At 40.3% G+C, this 15,300-nt stretch overlaps 1 long non-coding RNA gene across 1 annotated transcript; it reads left to right on the forward strand.

Annotated features, from left to right (window-relative positions):
- LOC110398842 lies at window positions 6,387-10,823 on the forward strand. The gene is made up of 5 exons (XR_002438666.1): window positions 6,387-6,799; window positions 8,124-8,200; window positions 9,266-9,435; window positions 9,909-10,007; window positions 10,423-10,823. It is a non-coding gene; the product is annotated as an uncharacterized LOC110398842 (long non-coding RNA).

Raw genomic sequence — 15,300 nt, forward strand, 5'->3', positions numbered from 1 at the left:
AGTAAGCTATACTGGAGCAGACACTTCAGGCCCTAGTGTTCTCTTTAGTGACTGTAAGAATGCTCTCTGCTCACCACTTGCTGTTGTCACAGCTCTAGCGAGAGTCAGGACACAGACACTGAGTTGAGACAAGAACAGCCAAGATATGGTCATTGCTGTCAGAGCCTTCTGAGAGAGAAAATGTTCAACTGCAAGTGGCAGAGAAGCCTGAAAAGGGGCTGCATGCAATGAAGCTATCCTTCAGCTGTGACATGCAGTGCCTGAAGTATAAAAAAATTCAGGTGCTGAAATAATTCTTCAAATGCAGAAGAAAATGTTAAAGTAATAGAAAAGTACTTCACCACCTAGCTGACTCAAAACTTGGTAAACAGTAGTTGTGGTTTTGCCTTGTTTTGTTTTTGGAACTTCCTAATTAAATTAGCTTTGGGTAGAATGCAAGCACAATGAATTCTATCTGTAAAGGTCACGTTTTGAAAACATTATAAGCCACTTAACAGCAGAAGCCTAAGAGGAAAATGCTTTCCCAGTCCTTATGACTACCTTGCAACACTGTAACAGCACTGCGGTAGCTGTATTTCTGTAGAAAATAGCCTTTGCAACAGCCTGCAGAAAAGGAAACACTGGTGACTAAGATGTGTGGACGCAGAGGGAGTCTTGTGCAAGGGTTACCTCCGGGGCCTCCAGCCTTTTGGCTTGCCTGGGCTGCACTGAGTGAAGAGGAACTGTCTAGGGCCACACCTACAAAGGCTGCTCCAAGAGTAATGCCTCTTAATTATTTCCATGGAAACAACCAATACAAAGAGCATAATAGCATTATTTGATAGAGCAAATTCTCAGCTACAAAACACTATTTTTTTCCAACACAGTCACCACCATTAGCCATTCATTTTCAACAGTGATGAACAAGGGCCTGCATGCTGCTCTCATAACACTTTGAACCAGCAGGGGTGACCCACTGTCGCTGTCGCCACTACTGAAACTCCCCACCACAGCCTCACTGTGCTCATATGCACTGTTTGGTCTCCAAAAACACTGAGAATCAATGAATGTTGGTGGGTGCCATTTTTTCTGCATGGAGGAATTAAATGACACATCTTTGCTTCATACACACTTCCATGTCAGAAGCCAATTTATCATACTGCCTCTCTGCTGCCATCTGTCACATGGCAACAACACGTAACGGACCTCTGCTGAGAAGGTTCAGCCTCTGCTGCCACACCACCAACATCCACCTCTGATGTTGCGGGCCATCATCATAAAATAAGAGGCATTACTTTTGGAGCAGTCCTCATAAAATATATAATGCAATGTATATAATTAACAACACTTCTTTCTATATTTAATATTTTTATTAATACCGAGAGGTGTATCAGAAATGCTAAGTCACAGCGTGAACCAGTGATTGAGTACCTGGTAGGAAGGCAGGGCCAGCCCAGGGGAGCTCAGGTGCATGCAATGCATCTGAGTGACCGGAAGGGGTGGAGCCAGGATCCACCTCTTCCCAGACCTCATTTAAGGGTTGGCTGTGGAGGTAGAGGTATCTTGCTGGAGATTTCTGTATACTTGAGGCCTTCTGAAGATAAGCAGCTTTTTTTTTTTTTTCTTCTTGTTTTTGTGACTACTGCTGATGTGTCTGATCTTTGCTTGCTGCAGCCTGGGGTCTTGCTGCTATGCTGTCTTGTGCTTTCTGTTGTGTTTCAGTCATGTTATAGAAGGCAACAAAACCATAAGGCTAGGGGGATATTTGACCGTGTTTTTGTGAGACCAGTGCATCAGCTTGTTTGGTGGCAGTGGCTGCAATTCTTAGTGAGGTCTCAAGGAATTTGTCAGAGACTTTCTTGATGAAGTTTTACTCTTCCTTTACCCCATCCTTGAAAAGAGTTGTTCACAAATGTACATACTGCCAAAAAGTGGTGACATGAATGAGGCATGACTGTGAAGGGATATTTGTCTTTAGTAAGGGAGGACTTGGAAGTGTCTGTTAAAGAGATACAATCAGATTTTTGAGTTGAATGTTTGATTGCAACTCTGTGCATCCCATTCCAAAATTCTTGGGTAACTTATTTGTCAACTGAAAATGGAGTCAGAAATAAGCAAAAAAACCTGATGTTTTCTCCAGCAATGTTGAAACCTATTGTCAAATTCCTTTATAGAAATGGAAAGCACAGCTGTCTATTTTCTGCTGTTCACAGGGCTGTGTTTAGCCAATGTACCCAAATGCATGGCATCACATGCCCCTGCTTGAGTTAGTGCTGTGCCCTCCCCATGCCCTGGTTCCAGCCCAGATGGGGTTCATAGTGCAATACTGTTCAGTTAGTACTGAGGGGCTGTGCCCCTTGGCAGAGCAGAGCTGCTGTCATGAAGGCAGGGGGCAGCTGCAGTGCAAGCCATGGCAGGCTGTGTGGGCCCGCAGGTCATGGATTGGATGTGCCTGGAATTGTGTATGGATACCTGGACTGTGTTGTGCTTTTATCACTTCTCTGTAAACTTTTCTAGCCTCTGAAATTCACAGTAGAAACCATATGCAGATGAAACTGGTGTGCTAGTTAAATTCATTAACATTAGTAAACAATAAAGCTATAACACTAGGTTCAGTATAAGATTTTGCCTATAAAAACAGATACAGCTTTTTAGGTGCTATGATTCATGCTGGTGTACACAAGGATGTATGCAGTATACTCTGTAAAATTAGCCACTATCTTTTTCCCTTTCATTCTCAGCCTTGCCTCCCAGTTCCACATGCCGATGCTTCTTTCTTCTGCAGCAGCTCCTGAAAAATCAAGGAGGTACACCATTAGACCTGAGGAGCACCAACCCCTCCACCTGAGGGAAACAGGAAACCCAACGTCCTGAGGGAGCTCTGCATACCTCCACCCAGGCAAGGAAGGCCTTGCATCTTCCCCTCCCCAGCTCATCCAGGCAGAAACTACTTAGGGCAGTTTTTCTCATCACACTGATGTACTGCAGAGATCCAGCCAGTACTGCAGGGGGTCATAGAGCTGGGCACATAAAAAGCGGCAGCCAAGGAGTCAGCTGCCCTGCCTATAGGGAACCCCAGCCACTGCTTCCACTGCGAAGGACCTGGGACTCTGGGCACAGCCAGTCTCTGACTTAGAGGGCAGCTCTGGTCCCAAAGGCTGAGAGAGACTCCTTCCCTCCTAGTCTGGGGTCCCCTGACCTGCACCCCACAAATAGGGTGGTCACTGCACACAGGCTGCCAGTGGAGCACAAGGGCTCCTGCATGCAGACCCTGATTACAGGTGGGTCCATGACACCCAGCGAGCCACAGAGCTTGGTTTCCCCCCCCCCTCCCCCCTAGCAGCAGGAATGACTCTCAGCAGCTGGGTGGCACAGCCAAATCCAAGCCCTGATTTAGGGTGGGGTCATTCCCACCAACTGGCTGACTATAGCAGCCAGCTGCAGCACCACAGCGCCCCCCCCCCTCCCCCCCTCCAGACCTGCTTACAGGTAGGGCAGGCTGCTCTGGGGACAGAGGACTCCACAGCTTCTGACACACAGCTGGAGTACAGGGCTGGCACACCAGCAGCAGAACCAGCATATTGAATCACATGCATCTACCTCCTCAAAACATTTCCCAGAAATTTAATGGTGTATTTGGTAGTATATCCCAAGCCACTAATTATCTATTGAGTCACATTTTAGATTTCTACAAACCGAACATTTTTAAAAAGGAGCTTAGCTCATTCCATTACTTGCCTGAACCCTTCTGTGGTATAGTATACAAGTCAAGATACAATTTTCAAGTTTTCCCTAAAGTTAAAACCTCAAACTTTGCAGAGCTGCTGCTGTTGAGTAGAACCAGATGGCTCAATATGTAGACAACCTAGAAGGCTAGTCTCAATTTTGCAAGTCAAAATTAATTTCTAGACAGGTTGCATTGACATGACCAATTAGCCAGCAGCAAAAACACCTTGCAGAAGAGTCCATGTTTCAAGCAGATAGACTTTTTCTTTCTTGGTTACACAATGTATAGTAAATAAAGAAATATTCATCACTTCATCAAGAATGCTTAAGTACTGAACTGCTTTATATCAGTAAACAACTACACCACTGCAACACATAAAGGTTATAGGTTTATCTTTCTGGGAGAATCAAATTGACTTGTTACCGTTAGGTTGTTTTAACCATTAATTTAGCTATAAGTTAGTATTATACTACAGAAGTTGACCAGTTCGAATGCAAAGTATGTCATTTAATAAGGTCTTTCCCAGCACAGGGAGGAGAAATCAAGTCACAAAGCTGCTCTGAAGAAGGAAGATGCAATACTCTGTCAAACAGGATGTGAAATCCATTCCACAAATGGGAGCAGCACTACTGCCAAAATAAAGTTTTTTAATCAGATCTTTAATACAGGTAGGAAAATTAGATAAGCTCTAAGTGCAAAGAAGAACTCAAAGTAAGCTAGGAACTCACTCTCAGTTCCATGGTGGGAAGTACTTGCAAACTTCACAATGAAAGTTTTCTGGGCCTATGTAATAAAGCCACCACCAACAAAAAACTCTACCAATTTTTCTTAGTTTAAGCTTTCATTTCTCTTAAGTGTATCCCAATCAAAGACCTGCATGAAGTGGAGGCAGGTAAGCAAATCACTACTGGGAACTTCATTAGGAACAAAACCAACATCTCAGAGCAAAAGAGAAGTAAAACTAGCAAGAAAATCACTATGTAAGAAATGAGGAGATAAAGGTGTTCCATCCAAAATACTACGGTTACAAAACACAACGCCTCCCAGGACGCAGTGAGCTTCTAAAGCACTTGCTAGTCAAAGAGATTTGCACACGTGGAAATCCAGAATGAGAGTCATTTTTACTAGTAATTCCCCTACTGGCTCTAACTTTGTATGAATGAGACACTTTCCACAGTATCAGGGAAAAACTCTAAACACTTAAGCAGTTTAAAACAGCATTTTTAGCATAACACAGTAGGAACAAGTCATGCATTTTTTTTTTTTTCAAGTAGTACTGAGTTAAACCAGCAGTTGGATTTTTTTTTTCCTATTCTGCATGAGCAGAGACATGGTCCTTACTTCTTCAGAATGTCTTTAAAAATTGTATTCAGTTTCAATATGCATATGTAAGCATACAAGCCAAAAGCCTCCAAAGAACAAAACTGAAGCAGGGAAGTGACTTGAAGGGAAAAAATGACTGATGAAACTTGGAACAGGTCTTCACGTAAATAGCATTATATGCATGAGCAAGAATTCCACAAACTGATTAGAGAAAGAAACAACTTCTTCTAGTTTCAAGAAGATATCCCCCTCCTTCCCAATGTACTTTGGCACTTCTCCAACAGGATGAAGGGGCTCACTACTAGCAAATGCTCCTGGAACACAGGAGTACAAACCGCATATGCAGTCCTGAGAAGATTTTGTACAGGTAGTTCTGCCACCTGACATCTTCAAAATAAGTTCAGAATGAGATCACAACATAAGTCAGGCAATTATTGTGAAAAACCCCTCATTGAAAAGCATAAACACTATCACCAGAAAATTGTCATTAAGACAGGAACGTATTCTGTAACAACCAGTAATAGAAATAGAGGCAACAGAAAAAGAAAATTAAATCCCAAACAAGTAGGAAATGACTTTTTTGGGGGCGCAGGAGAAAGCAATCTCAGAGATGTTCTGAAAACCTAGGCATTTAGGTGTTACAGTTTCGAAGTCCAACTCAACTGGCACCTTCAGAATTAACAAACACCTGCATCTATCTAACACTAGTGACTGAGCTTAAAATAAGCTTCACAGTGCAGTGAGGCTGCAATCTCCTAACATCGAGTGCCAGGGATAGTCACCCATTACTATTATTTTACACACATGCTGAGTTTTTCCATGTCCTACTTCTCTTTTCTTCCCGTAGAACTTTCTTGCCCCTCCTTACATTCTGTTTCTCCTTTCACTATCAGTTCTTCTCACAAGATGATCAAGAGGTTTTCTCCCCCATTTCTGCTAGCACCTTGCAAGATGTTAAATCCCTTTAAGTCACCTCTCCCTCAATACTGAGTGATATTTTTGCTTTACTACTGCTACTTGCCATCTTACTGCCAAAAAGTGGTGACGCGAATGAGGCATGACTGTGAAGGGATATTTCTCTCTGGTAAGAGTGGACTTGTAAATGTCTGGTAAAGAGACCCAATCAGATTTTTGAGTTGAGTGTCTGATTGCAACTCTGTGCATTCCATTCCAAAATTCTCAGGTAACTTATTTGTCAACTGAAAATGGAGTCAGAAATAAGCAAAAAAACCTGATGTTTTCTCCAGCAATGTTGAAACCTATTGTCAAATTCCTTTATGGAAATGGAAAGCGTGGCTGCACATTTTCCCTGTTTACAGGGCTGTGTTTAGCCAACATATCAAAAAGCATGACAAGGTCTCTCTGCTACAACTATTTTATTTTAGAGGAAACAGCTATTCAGCTTCTTCTCTCTGTCTTGTTACCTACAGGTCCTCAGGTGTTCATCTGAGAGAAACATGTACTTATCCATGTGCAATATTATCTTCTATGCTCTTTAAGTACTCTTTGGTGACAAAAGGTAAAACACAACTTTGGGAAGTGACAATGTTATTCAAAGGGTAACTAATTTATATAGGCAGTCATGTGATCACTGTAATGAAAAATAGAGAAATAATATATTTTCTCCAATGTAAAAATAATTACAATTATTAGCTAAGGGATAAATTATGGCAAAAAAAATGAGACAACTTTCTTTCCTTCAGGTCTACCTGAGTTTTGTGGCTGATTGACAACTTCTGTATCACCTATCTTGTGCCTGACTGCGTCCAGGTCAGTTTATGATTACTTTTCTCAATCAGTCCTCATTTTGGCTAACAGGGACCAAAAACAAGATTTAAAATTGGGAAAAAGCTGCATAACGCTCACACCAAACTATGAAAATGAAAGGTGTAAGAATGCTATATTTCCTGTGGAGGGAATACAGAAACACACTTAGAAAACTGGCTTTCATATTGCCTTGAGACATACAAGTTCAGTCTACATATCTGTATCCCTCAGCAGCTTTAATCTTCAGGGAGTATGTGCTTCTCCTGGTAGCTCTCTTCTTGAACACTGGAGGTTTTCACAGTTGCTAGCAGAACTTACAAGTGGAGCTGAGAGGTCTAGCTGAGAGCCACAAGACAGTTATCCTCTCTGTGCTGGGCATGGATGACAATGTACAAATCACACTGTCGAGCAAATAATACTTGCACTCACTTTCAGTGTTGCATTTTGTGGCTGTTATATTCCAGTTCCAAACACAAAGAGTTGGATTATACTCACGTTATAGGTTTATTCCTCTATGTTTTAAAAATCAGCATTTGTTGGATTGTTTAAAGCTTACTTATGCATTTAAGATATTGAACAGCAATGTGCGATTTAAGTTGCAAACTCCAGTATTTTTACATGCTATAAAAATGCAGAAAACTCCCTCACACTTTCCCTCCACTACATATTCATTTTTCTTATATCTGCCAGATGGTGTGGAGCAAATTATTCTAGCACTCAGACCATGCGAATTTTAAGCAGATGAATGTAACAGTCTGCACAGTGCTTTGCCTCCTTTTATCATTGACTGTGGTGCTGGTCTGTTTGATCACACCCCAGAACAAACAAATCTCATTAATCAGTATTTTGCTTTTCTTACCCTTGGCTGATTTTTCTTTTCCATTCACTTACGGAGATTTTTTTTTTGGAAGCTTTGTTTTTATATGGAGATATTTTTTTGTTTGTTTGTTTCTTTGGTGCTTTTATTTAAAATTGAATTTACCTTTAAGAAAAAAAATGCCAGTTTGATAAAGATGAGAAGTAGCACTGTTCATGTATAAATGAAACTTGGCCTGGACAACTATAATGTAAGTTATCCACTAGTAGTCTGCAGCAATTTACATCTCTATAGTAGAAAGGCTAATGCAATTTAAAATCCATGTGCCTTACATCACTAAGACTTAATGACACTGTCACTGAAGATTCTGAATTATGCAGTTTGGATATAGTTACCTCACCTCAAGTGTCAGCAACATCAGCTTACAAATAATTTGATGATGTCTTCTAATTTACTCTGCCATTACTGAAGTAGTCTCAAAGCATTTCTTACTTTGTGCTTCACTTTCAGTTCATGGAAAGGGACCTTTGGAGATCATCTGGTCTAACTTCCCACATGAAGTGGAACTACTGCTGGTGCTGGATCAGGTCAGCCATGCCTTTTTCTGGGTGAGACATGAAAACCCTGGAGGATGGAGATTTTGCTGTCTCCCTGGGGAAACAGTAGTATGAACCTGCTCTCATGTTGCAGTGTCTTTCCCCTGAAAGAGAATTTCCACGGGTCTAGTCCAAACCTCCCTAACCAAAATTTGTGTCCATTGCCCCTCGTTATATTTTCTGTCCTTACTGAGAAAAGTTTAAGTCTGTCATCCTTGTGGTTCCCATTCAAGTACAATAGGCTGCTAATAGATTACTGCTCAGCTCTTCCTCGCCCAGCTGAATGAACTCAGCTCCCTTGACCGTTTCTCATTGCTCACTGATGGCTCCTCCTCGATGCCCCCATCTTGGAAGGACCCTCTCCAGTTTCTGAACATTTCCTTCAAACTGCAGGCTCCAAACCTGGACACAGACTCCAGATATGCCCTGGCCATCACTCTCTTTGCAGACAACTTAAGAAAACAGGTTCTATTAATACCGCTGGCTACTGAGTTCTTAAAGTAGTTTTATTAAATTAGGATTTTGAACCATAAAGATCTATGGTTCTTAGAGAACTGTTGTGGAATATACAACTTTTGGGACAGTCTTGGCTCTGACTCTAAACATTGCAGGGGCTGATTAAAGGTTTCAGGAACATCATTCCAGTAGGAATTTTTATCTGATAGCATGAATATACTGTATTCACTCCTCTTCCAGATTAAAAAGAGAAGGTAACGAACTTATTTTTGCAGGCCAACACACCATTACTTGAGCACACTTCAAATTAATATAAAGCAAAATGCAGCCTTTTGCTCTGTTACTTCCTCTAATAAGCTCCTGACTGGGGAGGGGAAATAGCCAAATGTTAGGGTTTTTTTTTCTGGGGGGGTGGTAATGCTTATAACACTTTTTTCAAGAACTAAATTTAATCAGAGGGAAATAAATAATATGTACATATTTCTACCTGTGAAGATCTACCTAGAAATATGGAATCTGTACTGGGAGGGAGTCTTAATGTTGAAAGCACAAGAACACTGTGCTAAGTGATAAAGAAAACCTTACTTATCTCCTCTTCAGAATTAGAAGACCTTGTTAATATTCCAGACCTGGTTTATGGAACTGCTGGCAGTAGCTACAGATCTATTTGAATCAAAATGAAAGCTGATGGAAGAAATCAAAAATGCAGTGCAGCAGCTCAGTGTTGATGCATACCAAGGATGGCAAAGACATCATCAAGGAGTGGGCAGGTAGGAAAGTGGCACCTATGCAGATCGAGGTGTACTGCAAAACAGGTGTCTTGAAATATGATGAAGCTTAGAAAGCCACACTCACTGAACAACAGCAAGCTCGGAAGTTAGGATAATGCTTAGCTCTGCTCTTGTCTCAGCCGAGGACAAATAGATATATGTGGTATTTAATACCAAGAATCTTTCTGTTCCTCTTCTTTCTTTCTTATTCTCACCTCCCTCAATGACAAAGTCACAGTTGCATTCTACACAGCATCTGGGCTCATCTCCTAGGAGACCTGTGTCGCTGTACCTAGAACATATGGACACTTTGCCTTTTCCCCAACCAGCAGCTTTCTCCCTTAATTTGTTCTATTCCTTGTCTTCCTTCAGTATTCTTTTTCCCCCAATGAAATACTGTCAGTTTTTTTCTTCTTTGCAGTTGAGAATTGATATCTCAACATTGGTAACTTCTATTTTTTTTTTTTCACCAGAAGTAAATGTTGGTGCGCAGGAATACATAAATAGCCTACACCGATGTGCAGAGCAGAGAAAGACTACTTAGGATGGATGGGGCTATCAAGACACAATCTGTATGTATTTTAAAACGTCAGGATAAAATGGGAACAATTGGTAAGAAATAGATTAATTTAGGCTGATGTTTGTAATTTCATACCAGTGTGATGGTAAGGAGACACAAGCTTGCCCATTAAATGAATGATGAGGATTTTAAGCCAAAAAAACTGTGATACTCTTCCTGCCCTTTAAATGATTTGTTTTTCAGTTTTCCTGTTACTTTTCCATCTTCTCTTTAGAACCATATCCCTTTAGAAAGTCTGAGAAGAGTCTCTGCTTAGAAAGATTATTTTTTCTTCAACTTTCTTTTGTTTTTGCTTCACTTTCTCTTGTATCTCTCAGATCTTCTGTTTTTCTGCCCCTGTACTACTACTGCTTTTCCCTTTGGCATTCTCATCTTTTATACACGCTGTTCTTTCTCCTTCCCCCCAGAGGAAACACAGTGTTGGAGCTGAGGTAATTCTAAAGTAGGATTCCTCCTGCAAGCATCCAAATGATAGGCATAAGCACAAGTGGATGATTTTCTGAAGGTAAGGTTGCTAGGATAAATTACATCTTAAAAACCTTGTAATGAAATAAACTACCATTTTTCATATTGTCCCTATGAAACAAGAAACATTTCAGATCAAATCAGCAGATGTAACTGAAAGCACGGATGCCAATTTCAATCTTAACTATTGTTCAGTTAGCTCATAAAAGCAATTTCTTGTAGGATAAACCAGGTTATGAATGTGTCTGTTAGCTCATGGGTGTTCAACCTTTTGGCTTGCCTGATCTGCATTGAATGAAGAGGAACTGTATTAGGCTGCATAAGTTGCTCTGAAAGTAATGCCTCCTAATTATTTCAAAGGAAACTACAACTGATTCAAAGAGCACAATAACATTATTTGATAGAGCAAATTCTCAGCTACAAAACATTATTTTTTTCCAACACAGTCACCACCATTTACTATGCATTTTTACCAGCAATGAACAACAGCCTGCATGCCATGATCATAAAAATCTGCACCAGCAGAGGTGACCCACTGTCGCTGTCGCCACTGCTGAAACACAACACCACTGCCTCACTGTGCTCACATCCAGTATTTGGTCTCCATAAACATTCAGCAAGCATCAATATATGGTGGTGGGTGCCATTTTTTTGCATGGAGGAATTGAACGACACATCTTTGCCTCATGAGTACTTCCATGTCAGACACCATTTTGTCAGTGTTCCCCTCTGTTGCCATCTGTCACACGGCAACAACATGTAATGGACCATTGCTGAGAAGGTTCAACTTCTGCTGCCACACCACCAACATCCACCTGACGTTGTGAGCCGACATTATAAAATAAGTGGCATTATTTTTGGAGCAGCCCTCATAAAACATACAATGTTGTTAATATGTAAGTAACAAAGCATTTTAATTTTTATCATTTTTCTTAAAACATTAAAAAAAGAGAGAGGAACAAAACCATAAGACTAATGGGATATTTGACCCTGTTTTTGTGAAACTAACCCATCAGCTGGTTTGATAGCAGTGGCTGCAGTTCCTAGTGAGGTCTCAAGGGGTTCATCAGAGATTTTTGATAAAGTTTTACTCTTCCTGTGCTTCATGCTTGTAAGCAGTTTTTCACAAATGTATGTACTGCCAAAAACTAATGATGTGAATGAGACGTGACTCTGAATCAAAGGATATTTCTCTCTGGTAAGAGGGGGATTATGAAAGTCTGGTTAAGTGAGACAATCAGGTTTTTGAGTTGAATGTCTGATTGCAACTCTATGCATTCCATTTGAGAATTTGGAGGCAATGTATTTATGTCAACTGAAAATGGTATCACAAGCATAAATTGATGTTTTCTCCAGCAATCTTGAAACTTATTCTCAAATTCCATTATCAAAACAGAAAGCACGGCTGCGTATTCTTCGCTGTTCAGAGCACTGTGTTTAGCCAGTGTATCAAAATGCACACGACTATTTGCCGTCACTTCAGTCAGCACTACCCTCCCCGTGCCCTGCTCTCGGCCAGCACAGCTCTGATAGCACACTGATGGTGTGGTTGCTGCTGAGCCCACAACCACGGGGCAGAGCCGCTGCTGTACAGTGCGGGCAGGGGCGGCCGCATTGCCAGCCGGACCAGGCCGTGGATTGGATGTGCCTGTGTTAGCTGTTTCTTAGTAGTAGTATTAACTACCAAGAACATTTTAATTCAGTAATATTAACCACCATGGCATTAGCCAGGAGTGGCACTTACTTTCAGTTAAGACACAGATGGGAACCACCTACAGAATCTGTACAGGCAGAGAGACAGAAAAGTTCTTCTAGATCCATTTTTACATTTACATTTACACTATTAAAAAGACGAGGACAAAAGAGTCTAGCTTGATTTTATACACTTTACAAGGTCCATCATGTTTCCGCTGCATTTTGGAGGACTCAAAATGTTTTTTCTTTCTTTCGTCTCCTTGCAGATTAAAATGTTTTGCTGTAGAACATTGTACACTTTTCGTAGAATATTTGTACTGAAGTCCTTAGTCCAACACTCTCTCACACAGGGCACTGAGCAGCACTCTTTTCTTCTGAAAAAAAATATTCTAGAATTCTTCACTATAAAATCATTCCATTATATTAATTTCCATTAGAATAAAGCTAATGTCAAATCATGTAATATCTTTGAGAAATAAAAAAAAGCTGAATAGGTATTTTTCTAAGAAGAGCTAATATTATTCATGTAAGAAAATATATAATTACTTGCTCACAGACATATTCAAGTGCTAATTTTTTTTTTACGGTGAGCAGTGTCAGGTGGTGATGTGTCATGGATTTTTTCAGGAGATCTGGCAGCTGACAAAGTGTCCTGTCTCCAGTTGCTTGCCTGCGTCCCTGTGCTACTCCATCTGTTGTCCTTGTTGGGAAACTAAACAAGCTAAGAAACTGCTTTTATGTTGTTGTTGCTAGGCTATTTTTTAGCCATATCAGTTTCACAGCCTCATGCACTGTGTGACTATCCAAATAACCATGCTATAACAAGAGAGTGGGTACTGCAGAGATAGGAGTGAGCAGTCAGGACTGGGAAGGACAGGGACTGTTTCAACAGTGCTGCAGTACCACCTCTGAAAACCTCATTTTCTCCCACAAAACTACACGCTGCATGTTAAATATGACATAACACTGGGTTGTGTGTTACATGTTTCATGCACCATGTTTCATGCACTATTGTATAGGCAGGAGCCACTTCAAAAAACCTTCCAACTGCAGAATGGAGTCCTTCTTCATCTGTGGTAACCTTCTTTGTGCTTCCCTTCTTATTTCAATAGCATTATTATAATAATATCATACTGCTATAATGGTAGCAGTATAGATTCACATAGTACATGAAAATACTCTATAATTACTACATAATGCTGTACAGTATGACACCATAGAATATATACATAGTATAATTACATATTTTTAGAAAACTAAAAGAAGTTTGAACCAGCATTGCATTATTTGGGCCATGCAGCCTGCCTATGACTTATCAAGCATAGATGACTCCCAGTCATTCTCTTTTCTTGAGGCATCTCTTATAAAAAGGAAATGTGCACTCATTTGATGCAAGATGGGGCTCAAGAAAATAAATTCTGAAAGTGAGCTGCTTCTGCCTTCTGCTATGAGGTCCAGGTCTAAGGAGTCTGAGTAAGACTCTGTGTCAACGGTAAGATCCTTATGATCCTTATGATCTTCCTTCCCAGTACCTTTTTCAAATGTGGACAAAAAGCCAGCACTTATATAATAAATCCAACCTCCACACATACAGATCAGTTATCTATGTGCCTAGAGCAGGTCCAGTTATAAGACACAAAGAAGGCCATACATACGGCTCACTTTTGCAAAGGCAGAAGTTATGTAACCAGCAAGGCTGCCAGTACTTGAAATATCAAAATGAGCCTTGGGATACGTGAGATAGCAGACAGTTCTTTATGTTAATTTAGATGTGGCTGTTACAATTTAAAAAAAAAATGCAGAAAGTGTACAGTTTCCCTTGTTTTCCACTGAGGGGCAAGTTGGTCAGTATCTCAACAAAAAAAGTCACTCGCCAGAGTATATCAGCTCCTTTGTTTTTGCAAGAAGGAGCAGCTGTAGCAGCACCCTCTTCTTTCTCTCTAGAAACAGACTTGTTCTAGAGAGAAGGATATCTTTGCAGAGCAAGCAATGTAATATAATAGCACGTTAAAAAGGAAAGAAAAATAAAGGAAGTTTAGCTAATGTCTCCTTTTAGTTCCTTTAGGATTCTTATATTGGCTTTCTGATTGTTATTTCAAGCTGGGGATAGAAGAATGACACACACTGACAAAGAACCTGACTTCTGCAAAACTGGAGAACAGTAGGAAGTTGTTAAGAAGAAGGTTACAGTCCATTTTGACACAGCTGCAGAAGTTTAAATTCACTCTCAATGTTTTCATTCACTGCTCAGGATTTTTTCTGCAAGTGGGCTTTTAATACAGTTGAGAGAAAAAGACTTGATTGCATGGGAAAAGAGTAAGGAAGATCATTAGTTAAAAATTTGGCCCAGCTGGGCAAGAGACAATAATTAATGTTTATGTTTTGTTATGAACTATTTATAGGATATGATGGATTTTTATTCTGTGTAGTTTTCTACTGCTTTGTACTTTGCCATGCAGACTGGAACTTATTATGAAGATAAAGACTAGCATTTACAATTTTGTATATTAGTAGTTCACAAAGTAGAGGTTATTAGATCAACTCTTTTACAACTCAGTAGCTTATTCGTAATGCTAGCTTATTGAAAGTGTGTGTGTGTTCTATGTAAATGGGCAGAAACTAAGCAAATGATCTTCCTAATACTTAAGCAAATACTCAAAGCGAAGATGTAATGCTGGTAGATCCAGCAAGCCTAACCTCAGGCATGAATATGAATGTTTTATAGGTTCTATTAAAGAGAGGACTTCCCATTCAAGAAGAGACGTCTTAGGGAGCTAATGCCATTGTGAGTGTACCAAATAAGTGACTGTGCTAAATAAAAAGTGAATGAAAATATATACCACTGTAGTACTTATTTTACCTTTGTGGATGTGAAAAACTTGCAAAGAAACTGCAAGACAGAATCAGGCCTCTGCAAAAGAAGTGCTAACTGAAAAACGTGCATTTGTTCTATTTCTACTACTCCAGCAGAAGATCAAACAATAAGCTTGAAAACCTGATCTCTGAATTTGAACGGCTCCCCATGAAATATTTACTCATCTCCAAAAAAATCTTATATCTAAGGAGCTTGTCCCAAGATTTCAGTTGGCCTAGGAAGAAGTCAGATTGTAAGGAGCTTAAAAGAT

Source organism: Numida meleagris, chromosome 4, assembly GCF_002078875.1.
Source record: "Numida meleagris isolate 19003 breed g44 Domestic line chromosome 4, NumMel1.0, whole genome shotgun sequence".
Lineage (NCBI taxonomy): Eukaryota > Metazoa > Chordata > Aves > Galliformes > Numididae > Numida > Numida meleagris.